Source organism: Mauremys reevesii, linkage group 8, assembly GCF_016161935.1.
Source record: "Mauremys reevesii isolate NIE-2019 linkage group 8, ASM1616193v1, whole genome shotgun sequence".
Lineage (NCBI taxonomy): Eukaryota > Metazoa > Chordata > Testudines > Geoemydidae > Mauremys > Mauremys reevesii.
In genome coordinates, this window is record NC_052630.1 from 91,761,417 (window position 1) to 91,785,310 (window position 23,894).

The 23,894-nt window shown below is 40.9% G+C and overlaps 1 protein-coding gene across 2 annotated transcripts in view; it reads right to left on the minus strand.

Annotated features, from left to right (window-relative positions):
- The window catches only part of ROR1 (receptor tyrosine kinase like orphan receptor 1), a 240,878-nt gene that overhangs the window by 163,671 nt on the left and 53,313 nt on the right, over window positions 1–23,894 (minus strand). The window contains exon 2 of one of the 2 annotated variants that reach the window (XM_039486401.1): window positions 1,865–1,963. The exons of the other annotated variant lie outside the window; for it this stretch is intronic. The gene's annotated coding sequence lies outside the window, so the exon portion shown is untranslated. The remainder of the gene's footprint in view (window positions 1–1,864; window positions 1,964–23,894) is intronic. 2 annotated transcript variants of the gene reach the window in all.

The following is a 23,894-nucleotide window of genomic DNA, read 5'->3' on the forward strand; positions in this document are numbered from 1 at the left end:
TCATTCTAGGGGTAAACAGAAGACTTTAGTCTCCAGGATTGTCAATTTAGCACCTTTAATGAGCAAGAAATTCATTTTATTCATGGAGGAAAACCATAGCCTACCATCACTCCTTATAAAAGTGCCAGAAAACGTCAAACATGTAGGTAAATATAATATTTCAAGACTGCTCAAGCCTAAACTCCCTTTCCCCTCACACCTGCATGGGGATGAACATGTGCTATATGTCTCTGTGCTGGCTCACTATTCAACATTTCAGCTGGACCTGCTCCAACTTTTGAATAAATGTCTCTTTTGGGGGAGAGGGAATTGCATTCCTTAGTCAAAACACAGTTTTTCTTCTCAAGTTCTGAAAGAAAAATGTGTACGTGTGAAACATTAGGAACCAGTCATGAGAGGAATTGAAATTCGGTCTTTATCCCCAGCCTAGGCAAGGAGCTCAGCTTGCTCAGTTCCATCCGTGACCTCCAGCTTGACCACATTTATAACCCGGAGAGGAGAGGGACTGCAGTCTCCACATTATTTGTGGGCTTTTCTTCCGAAAGAAAGATGATTTCCGGAGCAGAGGAGTGTCGGTGTGGGTGGGGAATTAAATCAGGCATTATTGAAAGGGAGATTATAGCCTGTTTGGGAACAGGATGGCAACACTCAATTTGTTTCAACTGGGACACTAAATTAGGAACAGAATTTACATCCTCAGAGAACCCTATTGCTTAAACCATTAAGCAGAGAGATTGGCCCACAATTAAAATAAAGAAATAAAATCTCTCCTATTCAAACACATGGTTCAACCAATACCACATCCCTGCAGTGCTCAAGATTCACTAAGCAAGATTACAAAAGGTCTTTATTTATTATGGAGCTTTGTAGAGCCTGGTCACTTGTGCTGTGTGCAAGGAGGTCTACACGTGTCTTTGGAAGATGAAATCCTGCCACCTCTATGTAAGGTGTTCAAGGAAGACAGTTTCAGTGGGTCCGTATGCTCATGGATTTACCAGCCCATCCCCACTATTTTCCTATCCTATCCCTGCAAGCCCCAGACTAATTTCTGTCCCACAGAGCTATGCTCTACTATATACAGGAAGGGAGGTAGAACCCTCTTCACAGAGTCCTGTCATCTTCTCTCACTTCCTTAGCATAGAGGAAACACATGGGCTCCAGTATGGTCAGGACCCTGTATAGGGCAAAGAGGATCATTAGCTGTGGCTCAGTCCACTTTTGGAACAGTAGATTACAGTTGAATGTTCTCAGGTGAAAGACTGTAAAGTTTGAACCTCACATCAAGAACATGCCACATATCACTCAAAAATATACAGAGATTTCTTGGAGAAGAAGAGTCGAGATTGAAAACAATAGCTACTTCCTTCCATTGCACTGCTGTCTCCTTCTGATGGGCCATCCCATTTTCCATGCCAGGAACCTTCTCTGGCCAAGAATTTAGTAGGGGGATGAAGTCTCCCCCATAGTCCATCTGTGCTCTGAGTGAGCAGGAAGGGATTGTATCTGGATCTAAGACAACCTGGGCCAATTATGATTGGCACTTAATTCGTGACTGTCTTTTTGTTTGTTTAATCTGGTGCATGCCATAATAATGAAATAAAGTGGGTAAAAAGATGCCTACGGATGCTGGTTAAACCTAATTTATATTTATAAACAATATATCCATCTAGGAAAATAAGGCCCTGCAATACAACAAACAGCTCTCTTTTCCAGTAAAGAAATCCTGAAAGCCAAAGGGAAAATGATTGGAAGAAATTCTGTCACTGTCAGGACATGAATATGTCACCGTCATTTGAGTCCACACCACAGTGAGACCAGACAAGCATTCCCAAATGTGTGCAAACCAAGCCATAAGATCACTCACACCTCCTGAAAGAACAGAAGCCCTCCTAGGAACAATCGGATGTCCGAACGTCACTGTAGTCAGCATGCAATGTTCCACCTGGGTCCTCGGGCCACCACACTTGGGAGAGAGGGGAAGATATAGCTCATAATGGAGTAACTAAATTTGGCTGCTAGTTCATTGATGGAGCCAAACAGAATGAAAAAAAAAGGCTAGTAGATTTGAGGGTACCAAAATGGCTTTACATGATTAAGTTATTATACTTTACGGCTGAGATGTGAAAATCTGACTTAGTGATTTGGATGTCCAAGTCCCATTAATTAATTAATAGAATCTGGATATCCAAATTCCCTAGGTGGCTTTGAAAATCTCCACCAATATGCATTACACACTGTGTCAGAACATGTATATGTGTGTGTTTACAGAGAGAGAGAGAGAGAGAGAGAGAATATAATGAGCATATGATATAAAAGATTGCATTGGCATAAGACTCGCATGGCCACATCACCCCATGAATGCTGAGATCACAATATCCTGATTCTCAGAAAAGTTATTTCAGATCATTGTTTAAAGGGCTTCTTTTGTTACAATTTTGTATTTCTTCCTCTCAAGGCAAGGCCGGTACCTGGAAACTAAGAGAACTTGGCTTTACTAGAGAGATACATAAAAAATACCAGTACAAAACTTTACATTCTAAATAATTTATTTAAAATATGGCAGGAAATGTGTGCACATTGACTAAAACACATGCATACACGACGTTAAATACACTATCCACGCACACACAGAGCCAGATTCTGGGAACATGCTTATGGATAACTCAGCAGAGTGGAGTTACTCATACAAGCAAAGTTATTCACATGTGTAAGTCATTGTAGGATTGGACCCCAAGACAATAAAAACAAAAGCACAACAGAAAAATTACATAAAAAAGATAAAATCTTCTTGAAATCCATATTTTTCAAATTATAATTTCACATATAGGGTATAATGTAACATATCTGAGAAAAAGGGAGGACTGAAAGAGAGGAGAAGAATGAAACAGATGGCTGGTTACATTTTAGGCAAACCTACTGGTATACTTTCACTGATTTCATTATCTAAAACAAACATTTTTGCCAGGGCAAACAGGTGACAAAAATAGATTATTTTTAAAGATAATAAGCAAAAAGCTGCCTTTTGGATTTGCTCTTCCCTCATTACTCAGGTGTTCTAAAAGCAGTCACATTTTTATATTGTAGCAATAATAAATAATAATAATAATAATATTAATCATAACCCACACACTGCCAATTTAATTGCAGTAAACTGTAGCCTTCTAAGAGATAAGAAGCACTCTCTGGAGGGTACATAAGCCTCATTTGTTCAGAAAGGACAACAAGATGAGCCTGGCGTAAGATATTAGGCTCAGAACTGTTGCTGGCAAACCATCTGACGGGAAGCTGTCAGCTTGAAAGAGCAAGGATTATAGAAAGGAGCAAAGAATAAAAACACAGTGATGGATCAGCTCCATGAAGGGGCCTTTATCTGAGGGGCACTCCAACTGGGGGAACGTTGACAGGGAAAGGAAAGGAGGAAGTTGAGAAGGGAGCAGGAAAGAAGAACACAAGACACTCTAAAATGGTTCAGAAAGGCTATTGTTGGCTATGTTGAAAGCTTTTAGCAAGTTAAGCTTTCAGGCTAATTGCCTACCTGGTAAGATACTTCTCTGCTTAGAATGTACAATAGGCAGTAAACACAGAACACAGAAAACACAAGGGAAAATCTTGACCACATTGACGTCAGTGGGAAAATTCCAATTGACTTCAATGGAGCCAGGATTTCACCCACGGTACTTGCCCTTTTGGGAAAAAACAAAACAAAACAGGTCAGATAGCTGACTACGTCCCTGTGGGGAGAGTCAGTGTTCTGGTCGCATGAACTCCAACTCAGGAATGTAACAAGCTAAGTAGCCCTTAGAAAACAAGAGCTGGAGGAAGAACTAGGGAAGCCCTCTCATGTTTGTAGGTACAATAATCATGTGGGGCTTTTGTTAGTTCCTTTAAAAAAAAATCAAGACAAATCCCAGGAAGGGAAATGGGGAGGGATGAGGGAATGTTTCACCCATATAATTTTGTGTGGGTGTGTGAGTGAGTGAGTCTCCAACCATTCACAGGTCAGATCCTGGCCCAAATGGAAAATTCCACAGTGAGAAGATTATAGAATGCTAAGGATCTGCATATAAAAATGGGGCAACATCTCTTTAAGGGGCTTGATTTTTCAGGCAAATAAGTGAAAAAAATGAAGGCAGAAACAAATGCTAAAGGCATCAGTAACGAGAGCCATAATTTTGACTCTGGAAAAGGAAACCAACCACCCTAGAGAGATTTACTATCCAATTAAATTCTCAACACCTCTATATGAAAGCATGTTAATGCAATGCTGGATGCCTTTCTACCCATCCCTGCCCTGCATGTGAGCACAACAGGTATGATGAATATGGCACCCAGAAAAACCTAGGAGAATGTGTTTGAACTGAACAGTCCTTCTGGTCAGATCTTCACTGGGAAATATTATTACGTATCAGGGGGTAGCCGTGTTAATCTGTATCCACAAAAACAACACGGAGTCCGTTGGCACCTTAAAGACTAACATTTATTTGGGTATAAGCTTTCATGGGTAAAAAGGTTTCTTACCCACGAAAGCTTATGCCCAAATAAATCTGTTATTATTAAGTATGTGTTTAGACATTCAGTTAGCACTATAGCTGTTGTGCACCCTGTTTATGCAAAGACTGCAACTAACATACGGAGTTCTCAGCTGCAAGTTTGCTGTGGGCTTAGAAGACATACTGTGGCCCTGCCTTTCTGCATTCTCCACTGAAAGGTCTGCAGATACACTATATATTTAATACTATAATGATGAATAATAATATTCACTATGCTTCCCAACGGAGGAGCTCAGAAAAGCTATGTTTTCTGTAAGATTAGATCAAAATATTTGTAAAGAACTGAATCTGAAGTTCTGGGTGGGTCCAAGGCCCCACGCTAGAAGATCCAATGAAAGGATCAGGGCCTGAATCACCAGTTATGGCAAGTTGTGATGAAATCCTGGCCCCAATGACAAAACTCCCATTGACTTCAAGGGGGCCAGGATTCCACCCATGGTCTCCAGACAGTCCTGCTCATTGTTGTTTTAGTTGGTATCACAGAAACAGAGAGAATTAACCTATCTGTCAGCGTGGCTCAGTTATTGGAAGAACACAACTGATTCCTCTGGCAGACTAAAAAATATTTATCTGCTACTTGGATATTTGACAATGAAGAACTAAAAACAGATCTACAAACAATAAATGGAGATAAAGTAATAAAACAAAACTCTGGGGAGTTTCCATTTCTTCTCCTTTTTTTTTTTTAACTTAAAGATTATTCTAAAATGCAAAGTTCTGGTTTAGGCATGTTTCTAAAAGAAAAGGTCAAGACCTGGGGTCTGGGCCTCAAACCCAGTCTATCTTCAAGTTGTTAGACGTTAGGGGAAAGCTTTGATTTGTAAATGGAGCTGGCTGGAAATTCTCCACTGGAATGTTTTTGTGTTGGAGAATGCCAGTCCAGGAGAATCAAAATATTTTGTGAAGACTGTTCATTTCAGTAGAGTTGCCTGGTTTCCTGCCAGCTCTCCCAACTCCTCAGCATCCCAGGCTTCCTGATTCTTCAGCAGCCTGCCTGACAAGGATTCAAGAGCCTGAAAGTTCCTGGTCTCAAGTTCTGACGCTCCCAGGTCTCTCTGCAGCTTGTCTAGCAGGCCACTGTGAAGCAGGGCTTGCAGACTCCCATCTCCCCATCAAACTGCCATGTTGGCTGACAGGGAACCAAGAGTCTGGAAATACTAGGAGCTCCAGCTCACAAGGCTCTGGGCCCTTTCAGTTCACTGCAAGCGATTTGAGAGCTGGGAAGCTCCAGCAACTATGGCTCCCACATTCCACTCTTTGGCAAACGGGGCTCCCTGGTATTCCTTCCAGGGTTCACAGCTCCAGGACAGCATACCTGGTGGACTGCCCCAGAAGGCAGGGCTCTATTCCCTTTTGCAGAGAATTTCAAAATATCAAAATCCTTCACAAAACGGAATTAACCTTTCTCCCCACAGATCTTGTTTTAAATTTAAAAAAATCTACTAAATCATGGGCAAGAAACTAAAACAGTCACCAGTTTTGTAGCCTGTGAACACATGGCACCAAATTCTCCTCTCTGTTACACCCGCCCAATTCCAACGGCTCTCGTGGACTTGTTTTTCCCTGAGTACTTGGCCCACAGTGTGTGTGTTCTCCCTGCACTAACACTGATCAAACCATAGATATGCTGACATCAAAGATGCTGAAGAGATTTTGGCAAGACCCATTGCTACACTTAACTGTGAAGCTGAAAAATAGCCACATTAATTACAGTTTTGTTCAAATTTCTGGGGTGGTGTTGCAAGGAAGAGAACATTTGCCAAGTGTAAAAAGTAAGAGTGTGTGTGTGTGTGTGTGTGTGTGTGTGTGTGTGTGTGTGTGTGTGTGTGTGTGTGTGTGTGTGTGTGTGTGTGTGTGTGTGTGTGTGAGAGAGAGAGAGAGAGAGAGAGAGAGAGAGAGAGGGGAGGGGGGGAATCAAAGGGGAAAAATACATTTTTCTAGGGTTTGAAGGTGGATTTACACAAAAAACAGAATGACTTTATGAAAATGTCCTTTGAAGTAAAGAGCATATCCCTGACACAAGAAATCTACCTTGATGGTTCAGACATGCTTTAAAATTGTGTCACACAAAACCTCCCTGACCTTTAATAGAAACCCTCAGGCCTCCTGTACAGGCTGAATGCTTCATAAAAGCCGTTTACCAGACATCTTATTAGCTCTGTCAGAGGGTTTCACTCTCACTCTCTAATTTTTGTAAATTGTTAGTCAAAGTGTTGTGTGTGCTCTTTGAAGACAATGTATGCAGATGGGCTCTAATTCATTTCCCCTCTGAACTGGGGAGCCATCCGTTTCTCAAAACGATAGATTCCGTCAACTGTCTCTTGTGATACTTAAATTAAAACACAGGTGTTCCCTCTGGCCTTCAGGAAGAGGAAATACCATACTGATTAAAACTTGAACCATACTAGCTAAGACAGACCTGGACTCCTCCTCCCTCTCCCTTCTTTCTTCTAACCAACTGACCAGACCGATATAATAGGTTCACACATGTAATTGGATAACCTCTAATGAAAGGCAGCAAGGACACAGTCTGTAAAGGAAGCAGTCTGGTCCATAGGGATGGCATGTGAGCAAACCCACAAAAATCAGCACCAGAACTCTTCATTTACATATTCTCATATTTTATACAGAAAGCCTTCCACACCACCCCCCCCCAAAACAAACGTGAGAAATGTGTCTCAGGTTTCCAAGCCAAGACGTATACTTTCTTCCTGCTGGCAACCATTCCAACAAGTACATTTTGTGAGCCACAAAGTGAGCAAAGCTTTTTCTCTCTCTCTCCTTCCCTTAGCATTGCTTAATTTCTTTGCCTCCAGGCTGATACACACCCTTGAGCACGCAAGAACGAACACATCCTATTTTATAAAAAACGTTTCCAATTTTTTCTCCCATAACTGTGAATCATCGGTATCAAACCACAGATCGTTACTGTTATCATTATTAGTGTTAGAGTATCAACAAGCAGCTCAAATTGCAATGTAGGCCTCATTGTACTGGGTGCCTTACAAACACAGGCCAGAAACAGACCCTGCCCCAGATTTTACAATCAAAGGCAACTCATCCTGCAAAAAAGTGAACCCCTGTGTTAATACAAACTACTACTGAAGTCAACAGTGGACACACATGCTTAGGAGTCCACAAACAATAAGCTCATTGCAGGAACAGGGCCTAATTTTCTCTCTCTGATGCAGTGTTCCCTGTTGGGACCAGTGTAAATGAGGTAATTTGGAGCTTTTTCCTCCTGTCTCCTCCCATCTTGCTCCGTCTGGAAAAATTAACATCCAACGAATTGCAAATACATGTACAGTGTGCAGAGAGTGTTAAATACCAAATGTTTTTGCATAATGCCTGTGTCACAAGGAAATCAGAGATAGGCTTTTTTTGAATCAGGCCCATCAGTGCTTTCTTTATATAAGAGCCAAGCAGCATTCTTGGAACAGAGTTCAATATCTCAAGAGGTGTAAATCACCACACTATCTTATTAGAAACATTTGAATGTAGGCAAGTGCTTTGAAAGCCATAAACTTAGGATTCTGAAGTGTTCCAAAGCTATACTGGATACAAATTCCTCACTTAACTGGTTTTAATTTGCAACCCCTTTAAAGAGCTGATCCTACCATTAAATCAATGCAATATTTAAATAAATATATATAATTTATATATAAACGTAATCACTATTTTTATAAATGACCTGTAGTTGTGTTATATATAACAAATATAAAAAATAGTCCATCAAAACTATTTAAATAACCTGAAAATTAGAATCACTTGAATTCCCCAGGACATGCAATAAGTATATGTCCAGTAAGAGGTAGGCTGCAGCTCCCAGAAAAATGTACTGCAATCACTGCTATTCCATGTATTATGTAAGGTCACAAGTCTGAGAGAACATTATGAACTAAAGCAAGAATTCTTGCTGTCTGGTGCATGAGGCTTAAAATCCCTAGAAACAATGAGTACAGCGGAAAGAAAATCACATGAGCAATAAAGAAAAAAATTATCAAACTACCACATCATTTGAAAACACAAACAATTAAACCATGATGAGGCAGAACACACACCTGAAAGCATGGGCATAGGTGCTAAATTCCCTCTAAGCTGCGTGGCCATGCAGGCGCACAGCGGAGAGAGGGGCCTCTCCCTTATCCCCGGCCCCACCCCAGAGCCCACACACCCCCATACACCTCCAACCCCCTGCCCCAGCCCAGAGCCCTCTCCCACACTCTGAACCCCCTCGGCCCCACCCCCATCACACATCACCTCCAAATTGCTGCACATAAAATTCATTCTGCACGTGGATGTAAAAAGTTGGAAGGAACATTGTAAGGTGGGCACATGCTATTTGTGCCAAAGCATGCAATTATAATTTCTCAGCAGCAATAGTTTTTATGGAAATTGGCACAGTGTTTTTTGTTCTTCATCAGACCTTTAATTTAAAAAGACACTGCCAGCTATCTCTAACTGCAATCACTGTACTAGCAATCAGATCAGAGCGATTGTTGCAGCACATCTCCCTTAGGAGATTATGGCTCCAGTACTCAAAAGGAAACTACAGCATGGGCCAAACTTTCTAACATGTGTGGAATAAACCTACCCACAAAAATGCATGTTCAAAGAGGTACGTTTACATATGAATGGGGTGAAATGCCCTTGCTGGCGCAAACTTCTGTGCACATGTGAATGCCCAATTAAAAATCTGGCCCTCTGTAAAAATTCCCAGGGAGTGAGATCTAGAGAGAGACAGAGATTAATATTAATAGTTGAGTAAGTATGTGTTATAAGTACAGCTGGTCAGGAAATGTTTTTTGTTCCCACAAAGGATGTCAACGATCACTGACATTTTTTCTTCAAAACTTTTCAGATTTTTGTCCAACTCCAAAACCAAAAAGATTGCAGACAAAAACCAAAACCTTTCAGATGATTTTTTTTGAAGAACCAGAGGAAAAACATTATTGAAAGTGGGCATTTCCCACAGAAATTTGTTTTGATTAAAGTTATTTTTTTGTCAAAAAATGTCATCTGGAGGCTACTGTAAAGTACACTTGATTAGGGTATGTCTATACTGCAATAATACACTCAAGGCTGGCCTGGGTCAGCTGACTCAGGCTATAAAATTGCAGTGTAGACGTTCAGGTTTCGGCTGAAGCCTGGGCTTTGAGACCCTCCCCCACAGGGTCCCCTGAGTTCAAATATCTACACTGCAATTTTATAGCCCTGCAGCCTGAGTCAGCTGACCTGGGCCAGCCACAGGTGTTTTATTGTGGTTTAGACACAGAGGGACCAACCCCGTGCTCTGCACTTGGACAAACACCCTTTTCCAATGGGAGAATTGCCTGAGTAAGGGGACACAGGTGTAGGTTTTTCTTAAGTATTGAGAATAGTGCTGTCTTTCTTCATTCATCCTCAGAAGAACATGTCCCATTACTGACAGCCAGCCAGTGACAGTACAGACTTGAATGGAAAAAGAGACATTTTATGAAGGTTTCATCATGAGCCATCACATCTCTGAGCTGATCATTGATCCTCAGGAAATGCCCTGTGCCTAAACTATTATTGTTTCATGAATCCATATAAGAACATAAGAACGGCCGTACCGGGTCAGACCAAAGGTCCATCTAGCCCAGCATCCTGTCTACCGACAGCGGCCAATGCCAGGTGCCCCAGAGGGAGTGAACCTAACAGGTAATGATCAAGTGATCTCTCTCCTGACATCCATCTCCACCCTCTGACAAACAGAGGCTAGGGACACCATTCCTTACCTATCCTGGCTAATAGCCATTAATGGACTTAACCACCATGAATTTATCTAGCTCTCTTTTAAACCCTATTATAGTCCTAGCCTTCATCCTATAACTGAGCATTATACACTCATGCAGATGCTCAGTACACAGATATCCTTTCCAAAGGTGGCGCAATGGGTGAGCTTAAGATACTGTACTGAAGGAGTTAAATAAACAGAAACTGGAAATATAACAAATCTAATCATATGAACAATATAGTTATATCTATTAATCATGCGCATCATATGCGTATCTTATACTCAAACCAAAAAGGTCTCTCTCAACCTCAAGAGGCAAGAAGGAGCAACAAGAAAACTGTTTAAGTGGGCTTTAAACTCATTAACAAGTTTGAACAAAGATAAAACATTCCACATCTTTAAAAAAAGCAGGCAGAAGGCTTAGTGCTTCCTGAAGCAGGTAAACAGACCAACCACAGATTCTTCATTTGTTAACAGTCCCAACATGAGATTATTGTTATTAATTATTATTCAGCCAATGTACTCTTTATTAAATTCTACGTGCTGTCTTGATGGGGAGCATCAAGCAATTTCGGATCATAACTACTGAAATAAGGGAAATGTGATTATTTTATTCCATGGTCTGGATCCAAAAGAAGTTAACTCTGAGCTATTTCTCCACTGGGGGGAAAAAAAAGTGTCACAGGTGTTCTTGCAATCATATCATCACAGGCTGGGATTTGATAAGGTCACACAAGGTGATAGGGATCAGACTAGTGCATCGATGAAGACCTCCAAAGAAAACCAAAGTGCCGCAGGACATGTGTTGGTAGTTCAGTGCAGGTATCTCAAACCTCTCCGAGTCAGCAATGTGAGTGTAAATGAATTCATGTAGATAGTGGAGAACTAGGCCAATGATGTAAGGAGTTACCATGTTCTTGCACATGCTGTTTGCCGAAGGAGATCAGTCTTGACCACTTGTAGTCATTAAAAAAAAATAAAAATCACATGTCATTGTTGACTAAAGTGAAACTGGCCAATTTCCAAAGGTCAAAGCAGGAAAAAAAGTCTAGAAGTAGACTAACAGCACAGACCAGGAAAAACACTTTTGATATTTTTAATCTGCAGCCTCAGGGCTGTGATAGCCCCCAGGGCTGGTATATTCCATCCCTATAGGGGCAGAATGACAAGTGGTAGTTTCCCACCGCTTACCCAGCCTGCCCTGTTCATAATCCTGCCTGCATGCTGGAGGCTGGTTGTCCCCCAAAGGAGAAGAGGTCTGCAACATACAAAAACCTTGAAAGCTTGGTATGTATTAAGCAAAAAAGGATCCCACAGCATTTCAAACTGCCTGCTTTATTTTAGCACTCACCTGATTTCAAGACTTTATAAATAAGACACCTGCACAGTCAGGTCTCGTGGGATAAAACAATACAATGGCATCTATGTGAATGCACTATTATAAACTCCATCATATACAGAACTCTTGTAATTCAGCCTAAAAGAAAATGATTCTCTTGATTTTTCCTTGAGATAAGAATATCCACTGTATATCTGATTGTTCCAGAACCTGTAATTCCATGTGATTTAGGAAAGATGGTCTGATCTACATTTCAGTTCTTTGGCAATGGACAGCTTTAATTGTTTATTCTCTCCAGACGTGTCCCCTTTATGGGTTCTTCTTGTCAAATTTATCTCCCTCCTTTGCACATTCTTTATATTAGCACTATTTTAATGCTGGCAACGTGAGATATACATAGTTTTAATCAACTGGGGACTGACTTTCTTCTCAGGTACACAGGTGTGCATCACTTGGCTGACCCTGTCCTCAAGGTATATAGGTGTAAATCATCAGATATCTTGTAAAATCAGTACCCTAGCCTTGCAACTATCTGATTTTACAAGATACACAGACCCACACCTGTATTGCTGACGGCAGAATCAACCCCTCAGCCTGTGAATACTTCCGAGCTCCATTCATCTTTTAGATATATTCTTGTCACTTTAAACAAAAACAACCCTCTTTCCTTCATGAAAAGATTAATGGGGAAATAAGCTGTTACATTTCAGAATGGTCAAGATTTTAGGGCCTGATCCAAAGCTCACTGAAATCAATGGGCATCTTTCCATTGACCTCAGTGAACTTTGGATCAGACCTTTAAATAAATACAGTTCATTAAGAGTAGAGTTTGAAACAGCTTCTTTTTTGGCGTGATCATAAAGGCCAGAATGCCAGATTTCTGAAACCTGATGGGATTTGATCTGAACCTCAGAGGCATCTTAGTTTTAAATTTTGTGGGGGGAGAGGAAAGTAGAATGAAAGCTGATAAGAAAAATACGTTTCTTTTTAAATGGAAAAAACAGAAAATCCTGGAATGCTGCTCTCATGAGAAGTGAAATCTGGAAATCTGATTCAGAACTGGATCAAACTGCTCCCAATGCATCATCATAAAACAACATGCTATACTTGCTTGGGAAAAATTCCACTAGAGAAGCTTCAGCGTGGCAGCAGTGTTAGTCTGTATCAGCAAAAAGAATGAGGAGTACTTGTGGCATCTTTGGGCTTGGCTACACTTACAAATTTGCAGCGCTGCAGCAGGGTGTGAAAACACACCCTCTCCAGCGCTGCAAATTGCGGCGCTGCAAAGTGCCAGTGTGGTCAAAGTGTGTACGTTATTCCCCACACGGAGGTGGAGTACGGACAGCGCTGGGAGAGCTCTCTCCCAGCGCTGGCACTTTGACTACACTTAGCGCTTCAAAGCGCTGCCGCGGCAGCGCTGCCACAGCAGCGCTTTGAAGTGTAAGTGTAGCCAAAGCCTTAGAGACTAACAAGTTTATTTGGGCACAAGCTTTCGTGGGCTAAAACCCACTTCATCGGATGTATGGAGTGGAAAATACAGTAGGAAGATGTATATACACAGAGAACATGAAAAAATGGGTGTTGGCATACCAACTCTAACAAGACTAATCAATTAAGGTGGGCTATTATCAGCAGGAGAAAAAAAACTTTTGTAGTGATAATCAGGATGGCCCATTTCAAACAGTTGACAAGAAGGTGTGAGTAACAGTAGGGGGAAATTAGTATATGTTCCTACTGTATTTTCCACTGCATGCATCCAATGAAGTGGGTTTTAGCCCACTAGAGAAGCTTAAAGTCTTGCCCTGTGTTACAAAGGATCTGAGAGTTCTGTTTGAATTTTTAACTCATAAGTTCATATGTGTGATTTAGAGTCGAAGAGTTTCATTGTTGCTTACATAGAGTATTAGAGAAATATGCCATACAAGGGAAAGAAATGGTGGTAGATTTATATAATCAATCACATCTTTACCACACATCCTGGTAATGTTTTCTACACTCAGAAATGGAGAGCAATAAATGATTAATTTACGTGTAAATCCAAAGGGAAACTTGGATTTTCTGCCCAATGTGTGTAGGAGGTTACAATTTTTCCTAGTCTTTCTACAAACCATGAAAACAAACACAATTAATAAGAGTGGAATTTTCAGAAGCACTCAATATTGGCCTAAGTCTGCTCCCATCAAAGTTTATGGTAATTGCCAAACATTTACCTGTATGTTGGGTAAATAAGAATCTATAGGTTCAACTCCCTGGTGATATAAATTGTTGCTGCTCTGTTGACATCAGTGGAGTTGTGCCAATTCATACCATGAGATAATTTGGCCTTATGTCAAACATAATGCCAACCAAAAGAAAAACAGTTATGGAAAAGAATACAAATCTGATTTTAAAAAAACCAAGAAAACTACCACTGCTCATGTACCATTACTCAAGAATTAGATCATATCTGAGAAATCCTGTTGCTTGTCCCATAAGAAACATTACCCCCTCAAGCTATGAGAGGTTGCTATCAGTTTAGTATAGCAATCAATAACAGTGAGTTATTGCAACTCTTCAACTGTCAATGTTTTAGGTATAAAATTAGCTCTGAAGCAATAATGTTTCTTGAACTTTGTTCATTTTTAAATTAACTCATAAAATTTCCCAAGTAAAAAAAAGTGTAGGCTCAAAATGCATCTCAGATGCTCAACATTATGTTGATCCTATACAACCACTTTATATTTAAATATAGTCTCAACACTAGATGGGCCCAATCCTGCAAATACTTACATGTCAGTGGATAAGCGTCTGCAGAGTTGGGGCCATAGTATGTAACAGGTTATAGAGCAGCGTTTCTCAAATGCGGCCACCAGCAATTTTTTTTGTGGCCATGACAGCCTCCACAACATGGGCAGAGATTGGGGGGCAAAGCAGCAACCATCCCTGTGGTGCCCAGCAGTTGCTCCTGAATAGCCGTTACCAAGGGCAGCAAGATGAGCAGCCTTGGTGTTTGCACCCCAGCAGGGTTGCCTCCTCAGGGACTCTGGAAGCACCTCTACAGACATGTGGGGCTTGCATGCGTGGCACCGAAGGCAGCTCTTGTCAGTGCAGGAGGCTGTGGTGTTTGTTCGCCGGGGCACTCCCCTGGACAGCTCCCCACTCCCGCCTGGCTGGGAACAGGGATCCTGGGACTCAGCAGGCAGCCGGTGAGTTCTGGACCCACCTTCCCTGGGGCAGCGGGGCTCAGGCTTTAGTCCCGCAGCAGCCCCACTGCAGGGAGGCCATGCCCCACCAGTGGGATCTCACCTAAGTTCCTGTGGGGTGCATGCAACCTGCTGAGATCACCCCTTCTCATTAGCATCAATGGCACCATGGATGATGTGGGGTGAGCCTGAGTGCAGGGGAATCCTTCCTTGCTGCCACTTACAGGAAGGGGTTTGCTCCTTTTCAACACATACAGAAGAAGGGGTCCAAGTCTACAAACGCCACTGAGTATTTTAGGAAAAACTGTCAGAGAAGCCACCAGAAAGAGTTGGTGGCTGCACTCTGACACTCTGTCCACAAATCTGTCCACAAATCTGACATCAGGAATCATAACATTCTAAAACCAGTGGGAGAACACTTCAACCTCTCTAACCACTCAGTGACAGACTTGAAGGTGGCAATTTTGCAACAAAAAAACTTCAAAAACAGACTCCAAAGAGAGACTGCTGAACTCGAATTAATATGCAAATTAGATACAATTAACTTAGGTTTAAACAGAGACTGGGAATGGTTGGGTCATTACACTAATTGAATCTATTTCAATATGTTAAGTTCTCCTCACACCTTCTATGGGTCATCTCAATTATCACTTCAAAGGTTTTTTTTCTCGTGCTGATGATAGCTTATCTCAATTGATTGGACTCTTCCAGTTGGTATGAGTACTTCCACTTTTTCATGTTCTCTGTATGTATAACTATCTCCTGTCTTTGTGTTCCATTCTATGCATCCGAAGAAGTGAACTGTAGCCCACAAAAGCTTATGCTGAAATAAATTTGTTAGTCTCTAAGGTGCCACAAGTACTCCTGTTCTTTTTACAGATAGATGTGTTACTCCATCCAAAGCATTTAATGTTTCATGGCCTATTCAAGCTTTTGTTGAAAATCTCAACAGTGAGGCTAGAGCGCCAGTTCTGACAATGCTGAAAAGCCACTGAATACAACTATCTCCCAACATGGGTACAAATGAAACCCAATGTAAGCACACTGAAATTATCAAGTCATCTTACTTCTTGCATTTTGCTCAGCTTGGATAGAAAACAGTGTAATTAATTAAAAGTAATTTAGATTCTTTTTTAAAAAATTAAATTTTAATAATCTAAAAGATTAATACCAGGTAAATACATTATTTGTCTTTTAAGAGTGTCATTTTCATATGTATTAGTATTAGGGCTGTCAAGCGATTAAAAAATTAATCGCTATTAATCACACTGTAAAACAATAATAGGATACCATTTATTTAAATATTTTGGATGTTTTCTACATTTCCAAATATATTTATTTAAATTACAACACAGAATACAAAGTGTACAGTGCTCACTTTATACTTATTTTTATTACAAATATTTGCACTGTAAAAAACAAAGTGTTTTGCAATTCACCTAATACAAGTACTGTAGTGCAATCTCTTAATCATGAAAGTGCAACTTACAAATGTAGAATTATGCATCAAAAAACCTACATTCAAAAATAAAACAATGTAAAATTATAAAGCCTACAAGTCCAATCAGTCCTACTTCTTGTTCAGCCAATCGCTCAGAGAAACAAGTTTGTTTACATTTACGGGAGATAATGCTGCCCACTTTTTAATTAAAAAGTCACCTGAAAGTGAGAACAGGCGTTCACATAGGACTGTTGTAGCTGGTGTCGCAAGATATTTACATGCCACATGCGCTAAAGAGTCATATGTCTCTTCATGCTTGGGCCATCGTTCCAGAGGACATGCTTCCATGCTGATGATGTTCATTAAAACAAAAATTTATAACTGAGATCTTGTCTACACTTACCAGGGGGTCGACGAAATACCTCGCCTGATGCATCCCAAGACCACATTAGCTTTTTTCACAGCCATATCACATTGGCGGCTCATAGTCATTCTGTGATCAACCAATACTCCAAGGTCCTTCTCCTCTTCTGTTACTTCCAACTGATGCCTCCCCAGCTTATAACAATAGTTCTTGTTATTAATCCCTAATGTGCCTGGGAACTTTACCATTGTCCATACAAACATCAATTCAGAGTTGCTTTGAGTTGTTAGGGATGGGGTAAATGATTCATAAAGTTTCCAACAAACCAGAAATACAGTTTTATTTACAATAAGGAAAGAACTAACCTCCAATTGCACCTCACACCCCTACACCCTTCCCATGACTTTATATTCTTTTTTTAAATTGGAACAAAACAGATCCCCAAAACCCACACTGGCAATAAACTAGTGCATAAGCAGCTTGCAAAATTATCTAAACCTATGACTGTTATTCTGCCCAAACGGTTACAACATTGTAGTGCCTGAATCATCAACCACTGAAACAAATCCAAGCCAGCGCAAGGGTCTGTTTGCACCACTCAGTCCCAGCAAAATAGCAGCAGGAAGAAAGCCAGAAAATCTTCTAGTCATTTAAAAAATTCCAAATTAGGAAAAAGGGGGAAAGGCAGCAGCAGAGAGATAAAAAGATTTAATATTAAAGTTTTTTTTTTAAATCTGGAGGATGGTTTCCACCTATATTTATCACACAGGGCAAAACTATTACATTACATTACATACATTGTTTATGTTTTCTCATTATGACATGATATCCTCAGCGCTTATGACTCTCCAACAATGCAAAGCCTAAAACACATTTCTGAGTCTACCTATACATGGATGCTGGACATAGGACAAACTCCTCAAAAACAGGGACAGTGACACAAATTTCAGGAGAGGTAAATAGGGGACAGATGGAAAAGCAGACAAGAAAGACAGGGACAGAGGAAAAAGGTTTTGAATCTCAATGACAAAAATAGATTTAATACACCATTAGGCATACAATGTCTCTAGTGCTGCTCAGACTGTGTGTTATACATTTAGCATAGATACATACTCAATATCAACCAATCACCTCTTCTAGTATTTTTATGGAAAGATAAAAATGATACATTATAAACTTCTATCTAGGACTTTGATTCACAACCTCATCCCTACCAGTGCCTCTTGAAAGGCAATGTCTATAGGTATTGAATAGGCCACGGGAATTCAGGAGAGCTGGAGCCTAATTTTCAGAAATAGTGAGCACCCTGAGCTCCAAACAGGGTCAATATGAGCTGAGGTTACTCTGCATCTATGAAAATTACCCCTAGGTTCCATTCCCAACTTGCTTATTGTTTCACTGTGTTGCCTTGGACAAGTAAAGTCATTTTTCTGTGCCTCTGTTTTTCCATCTGTAAAATGGGGGCAATGATTGATTGATAGATAGATAGATAGATAGATAGATAGATAGATAGATAGATTCAATAGCCACTATTTACAGCACTTGGAGGTCTGCAGATAAAAGGTGCTAGACAAGAGCATGGTATTGTTATATTATTACTTTAGTCCTAACCTAGCTCACCTTTTCCGATTCATTGCCACATTTCTCCTAAGTAAAGGCAGGTAGCTGTGCTGAACTGTGACATTGTGTGGCGCTTTTAACCCATGAACAGAATCCTTACTTTTGGAAGAAAAATTAAATAAATTGATTTATTAATGTCTTCAGTGACAGCCAATCTCAACATCTATATTAAGGGCTTAATTCAAGGCCTGTTGAAGTCAACGGGAAGACTCCTGTTGACTTCAATGGGCTTTGGATCAAGCTCTAACAGAACTGAGCTGGAACAAGGGAAGAACAAAGGAGCTGCCCTATAACTAGGGTGTACGTTGTCCCTATGAACCTTACAAAATGATTACAAGAAAAATAAACCGGGCCAAGTGGCCAAAGGCAGGTACATCAATTAGATCTAACTTTTACTAGACGCAAGAGTTTTCCTGTGAGTAAAGTGTGCAGCTTAGGGTATGTCTATACTGCACACTGAGCCCAGACTCTGACTCAGGTTTGAGCCAAACCCCCCTTCATCCACACACAATTCAGTCTGACTCTGGTCAGCAAGCACTCAGATCCTGAGTCCCAGGAACCTGTTAGGTAGACTGGTCAGAGCCGGAGTCCCACTGAAATTTGGGTCCAAGCTCAATTGTTTTGCAGTGTGGATGCTGCTCAAGCCACAGACTTGAGTCAGAAAGTCTGTGTAGTGACATATGGACGCGTTAGCATGGTTGTGAGACCCAGGTCCAGCAATTGTAAACCCAGGCTTACAATGCAGTGTGAATGCTCAAGTGAGGGCTTGGAAACATCAAGTCTACAAGCCTGGATCCCACAGAGATGGGCTTAATGTGCAGTGTAGACGTACCCTCAGAGACAGGAGTAACTCCTGTATAACTCAAGTATCAGAGGGGTAGCCGTGTTAGTCTGGTTCTGTAGAAGCAGCAAAGAATCCTGTGGCACCTTATAGACTAACAGACGTTTTGCAGCATGAGCTTTCGTGGGTGAATACCCACTTCTTCGGATGCAAGCCTTGCATCCGAAGAAGTGGGTATTCACCCACGAAAGCTCATGCTGCAAAACGTCTGTTAGTCTATAAGGTGCCACAGGATTCTTTGCTGCTCCTGTATAACTGTGTTGCCTCGATAAGACAGACATAGGTTCTCATGAACACACTCAACTAACATGTGCAATTTGAAAGTATAAGAACTTTTTTTTATACCTAATAGTTTAAAAGTCTGTTGCAAACTGGAAGGGGAAGGTGAGCTCAGCCAGACCCAACGTTCACTGAAATCAATGGGAAGACTCATTTGCACTTTGGATCAGGCCCATTGTTTGATATGGGGGAAGGGGGAGTGTTATAAGCAGCATGTTCAAAAATCTGGGGCAACAACATTCTCTTGCACTTGTCCAATATCATCGGGTGTGATTTTCAATTTGTGTGAACAAAACAGCCTCTCAGAAGAGGGCTTGATTCCTTTATATCTGTATAACTCCGCTGGCTCCGACAGAGCTGCTCCCAATTAACCCCAGTAGCATCAGAATTTGGCCCATATAATCACAGTAATAATGATTTTCCCCAGCCCTGCTTGGGTGTCAGTTTTATAGCTGGCTGGCTGATACTTAGGCGGTTCACATCAAGCAAAAGGCAAAAAATCTAAACTAACCGTGCTTCTGGCTATGGCGTGACTAAAATGTTTAATCATGGCATGTGACAGGCCAACTCTGTGCAAGCCTATTTCAGTCTATACACAAACAGGATTCTCACCTATGAAGATGGAAGAGAGACATCGTTTGTCAATAATATGGTCTGAAAGTAAACTGAGCACAGATCACACCTCATTGTTTCTCAACCTGTCCACAACATTTTCACTTGCAAACAACAGTCATTACTTTAGTTTATTATACAGTATAATCTGACTAGGAGATGAATCCATTTGTGATCTGTTTTAACTGGTATTCTCTAACAACAAAAAACATTTATTAAATGAACTTCCCATCTGCTCTGAACAAATTCTTATGCACAAAAAAGTCACTTCAAAACACTTGCTATTTTTAGCCCCCAAAAAATTGCTGTCCAGAAAGTAAACAGTTTATAACTTATTCAAATAGTTTTTTTTTAATAAAAAATGTTCCACAAGTAGTTTCACGTTTGTTTTGGAAACCCTTTTTATTTTCATTCTACGTAAACGCATCAAACAATGAAAAAAGCATTTGTTTCTTTCTGGTTCCCAAGTCAAACCAGAGATGTTAAAACAGGTCAGATATAATAAACACAGCTATTTCAAGGGAAAGAAAAGTTTTCCTGTCCTAACTTTGAGTGACAAGAGAAGATTTTTACCAGCTTGCAACTATACTTTAAAAAAATCAAATCAAGCACTTTTAATAAAGTGCGTGTGTGTATACACATATGGTTTCTTTGTTACTCCATAGAAGTTACATTTTAAGTTAAAATGAGCAGATGTTCTAGACACCTTTAAAAGTTCTTGTTTGTGGAGACCACAGTTTTCTACCCCATATTTTTAAATTTTTGATACTTGGATTAACCCAGCGGGAAGCTAGCAGTCCTTGAATGGAGCTTTTTGTTCAGCATTCTAATAGCTTCCAGCACTTGCCCTCGCCTGCAAAAAACACATCAGATTTAGTTAGACATCCAGTCCACACATGAAGAATTTCTCTGTCAGATCTAGTAAGCTCTACCAGTTTAACATGTTGGCTTCTTGAGGGAGAAGAGGAGACAGCCAAACAGCAATGGTGCTTTGCAGCAGTCTAGTGACACAGGGCGGTTCTTGAAAGGAAATGATTGAATAGGGATGGTAACCTTGCAACCCCTCGGAACCTCCTAGAGTCTAAAGTAAAAATACGGATCACTCAGACTGGTGATGTGCTACCCATATACCCTGAAAAGAAGGGGAAAAGGCACTGATTTTTTTAATCCGGCTTGCCATATTATATTGCCTGCTCTCAAGGCCACCGCACCTTTGAGCCTGTAGACATTGAAGACATTCCAGTCAGCTTGAAGCAATGTGTGCTTTCCTGATTTTTTTTTTTTAAAGTGTCACCAAGAATAGCTAGAGTCCCTGAAAACTAATCACTGGGCAATTTCTATTCCTTGCATGGAAAAAAATTCTCATTTCATTGATCCTCACTGCAATCAACTATTAAAAAAAGATCAACAGAGTTCCATTAGCTGAACTCAATCTTTTTTTTTTTAAAGGAGAATAAGGCTAAAAAAAGCTACAAGAGCTCGATTGTTCCTCCTGATGCAGGCATGGACAGGACCTTCTGTGCATGACTCTCTCTCAGCACAAGGGATTCTGTAGCAGCACCTCCCATTCCTGGAATCCCCACAGATAGCTCTCCACAGGGTCAAGAAGGGGTGGGGGGTGAGGATGTGCTTTGCACCTCCCAAACCCCACAAGGAATCAGTGTAAAAGCCCCCTCTGAACTGGGAAATATCCTTTAAGGAGAGTGTCTAGTGGCAGCTGCCTATACAGGATTGCCAGGCAGCATGGTTATGCTGGAGTTGTCTTTCCCTGGAACTGGAAGGTGGGCACAGTACAGCAGGGGCTTTTAGGAGACCATGAGAATGCAGAAGTCAAGTTCCAATGGGGTATTTCTCATTGAAGTGACTTCCCTGTGTAATCTGTCTGGAGAGACGCAAGAAGAAAACTAGAGAACATATCTTGGCCAAATGGAATAACAGAGATTTGTGTATGACTGTTCCACTGAATGACTGGTTCTCAGAAGGCATTCAAATGAACTGTAAACTAAGAGAACTGGCAAGATTCTCTTCAGTAATTAAACACAATTCTTCTTAAAAGCTTTCTATTATAGCTCCTGAGAGGCTGTGAAATTATGGAGCGACAGGGTTTGTGGGATGCATTGTATTTCCTTCTTGAATTCTTTTGTCATTCACTTCCCATAAACACAAATTGCATTTCTCAATTAACCTACTGTCAAATGTATAGAAAGAACTAGTAAACCTAAACAAAATAAAGTAAAGCAGACTGCAAAAGTTCGGACAAATATGTTAAATTTTCAAATACCTGTGTTTCACTGCTCTACAGCCAAAATGCTTCTGAAATAAATGTAGTCAAACTTTACTAATTCTGGGTCACTGAGAACGAAAATGATGCTTAAAATTGTTGATTGGCTCTAGTTTTCAAGATATGCTATTGGGTCAGTATATACGACCCTTGACTTGGGAATAGCGGAGGATAAGTGAGTTATAAAGGGAAGAGATCTCAATTTAAACCAGAAATGACTAAAATACATCTTTGACTGGATCTATGAATAAATCTATGACTGGGTTTGGACAGTACTTGCTTTTTAGGCAAAACAATGAATAATGCAATCTGAAGCTGGTACTGCGTCATACATGATATGAATTGCATCATGTTATTCCTAGAAGTCATGGATGATGCAATCATAACGAAGCTTACATCACTCTGCTGAACAAATTGCCCTATATCAGCTCTAGAAATCATACAGTGTCGTGCTCTCTTATTTGTCAGTGTTTGATTTTGCAAAGGGACACATTTCTGTTTAGTCAAAGTGAGCAGAGATGCCTCGTACTTGTGTGAACAGTGCAGATAACTTCTGCTATGTTTGTGGTGAAGTGACTTTTGCATCACAAAAGCGCAATATAACCACTATGGTTAAGAAAACCTATCACCTTTATTTTGGCTGCAAAATTGGAGATCAGGACAAGAGGTGGGCCCCACACATATGCTGCAACACTTGTGCAACAAATCTTCGCCAGTGGTTGAACAGGAAAAGGAAATCTATGCCTTTTGCAGTGCCAATGATTTGGAGAGAGCCAACAGATCATACCAGCAATTGTTACTTCTGCATGGTGCCTCCAGTTGGGAAAGGTGTGTCAAAGAAGAAAAAGTGGACTGGGCATTATCCAAACATTCCATCAGCTATACGCCCAGTACCCCACGGAGAAGGACTGCCGGTTCCTGATGCACCAGAATCATTCTCACTTGAGTCAGACGAGGAAGAGGAAGAGGATGAAACTTCTGGTCCTGAACCATCAATGTCACAGGACCCACATTTTCTCCCATCCTCCTCCTCTGAACCACACCTCATAACACAAGGTGAACTGAATGACCTTGTCAGGGATTTGGAACTACCCAAGAGTAAGGCAGAGCTGTTGGGCTCCAGACTACAGCAGTGGAATCTCCTGGCAGGTGATGTTAGGGTTTCCATGTTCCGTGACCGTCAAAAGGATCTTGTCCCATTCTTCTTCATGGAAGGTGATCTTGTAGCCTGCAACAACATCGATGGTGTGATGGCAGCCCTCAACATCGTTCACGATCCAGATGAGTGGAGACTGTTCATTGATTCATCGAAGACAAGTCTTAAAGCTGTTTTACTGCATAATGGCAATGTTTTGCCATCAATTCCAGTTGGTCATGCAGTCCATATGAAGGAAACCTATGACAACATGAAACAACTTTTGAGGTGCATAAACTATGACCAACACCAGTGGCAGCTTTGTGGCGATTTGAAGGTTGCTGCTCTCTTGCTTGGTCTGCAGACTGGATACACAAAGTATTGTTGTTTTCTCTGCGAATGGGATACTCGTGCAAGAGATTCCCACTACATCAAGAAAGATTGGCCACTCCGACAGTCATTGGAGCCTGGGAGGAAAGGTGTTCAGCATCC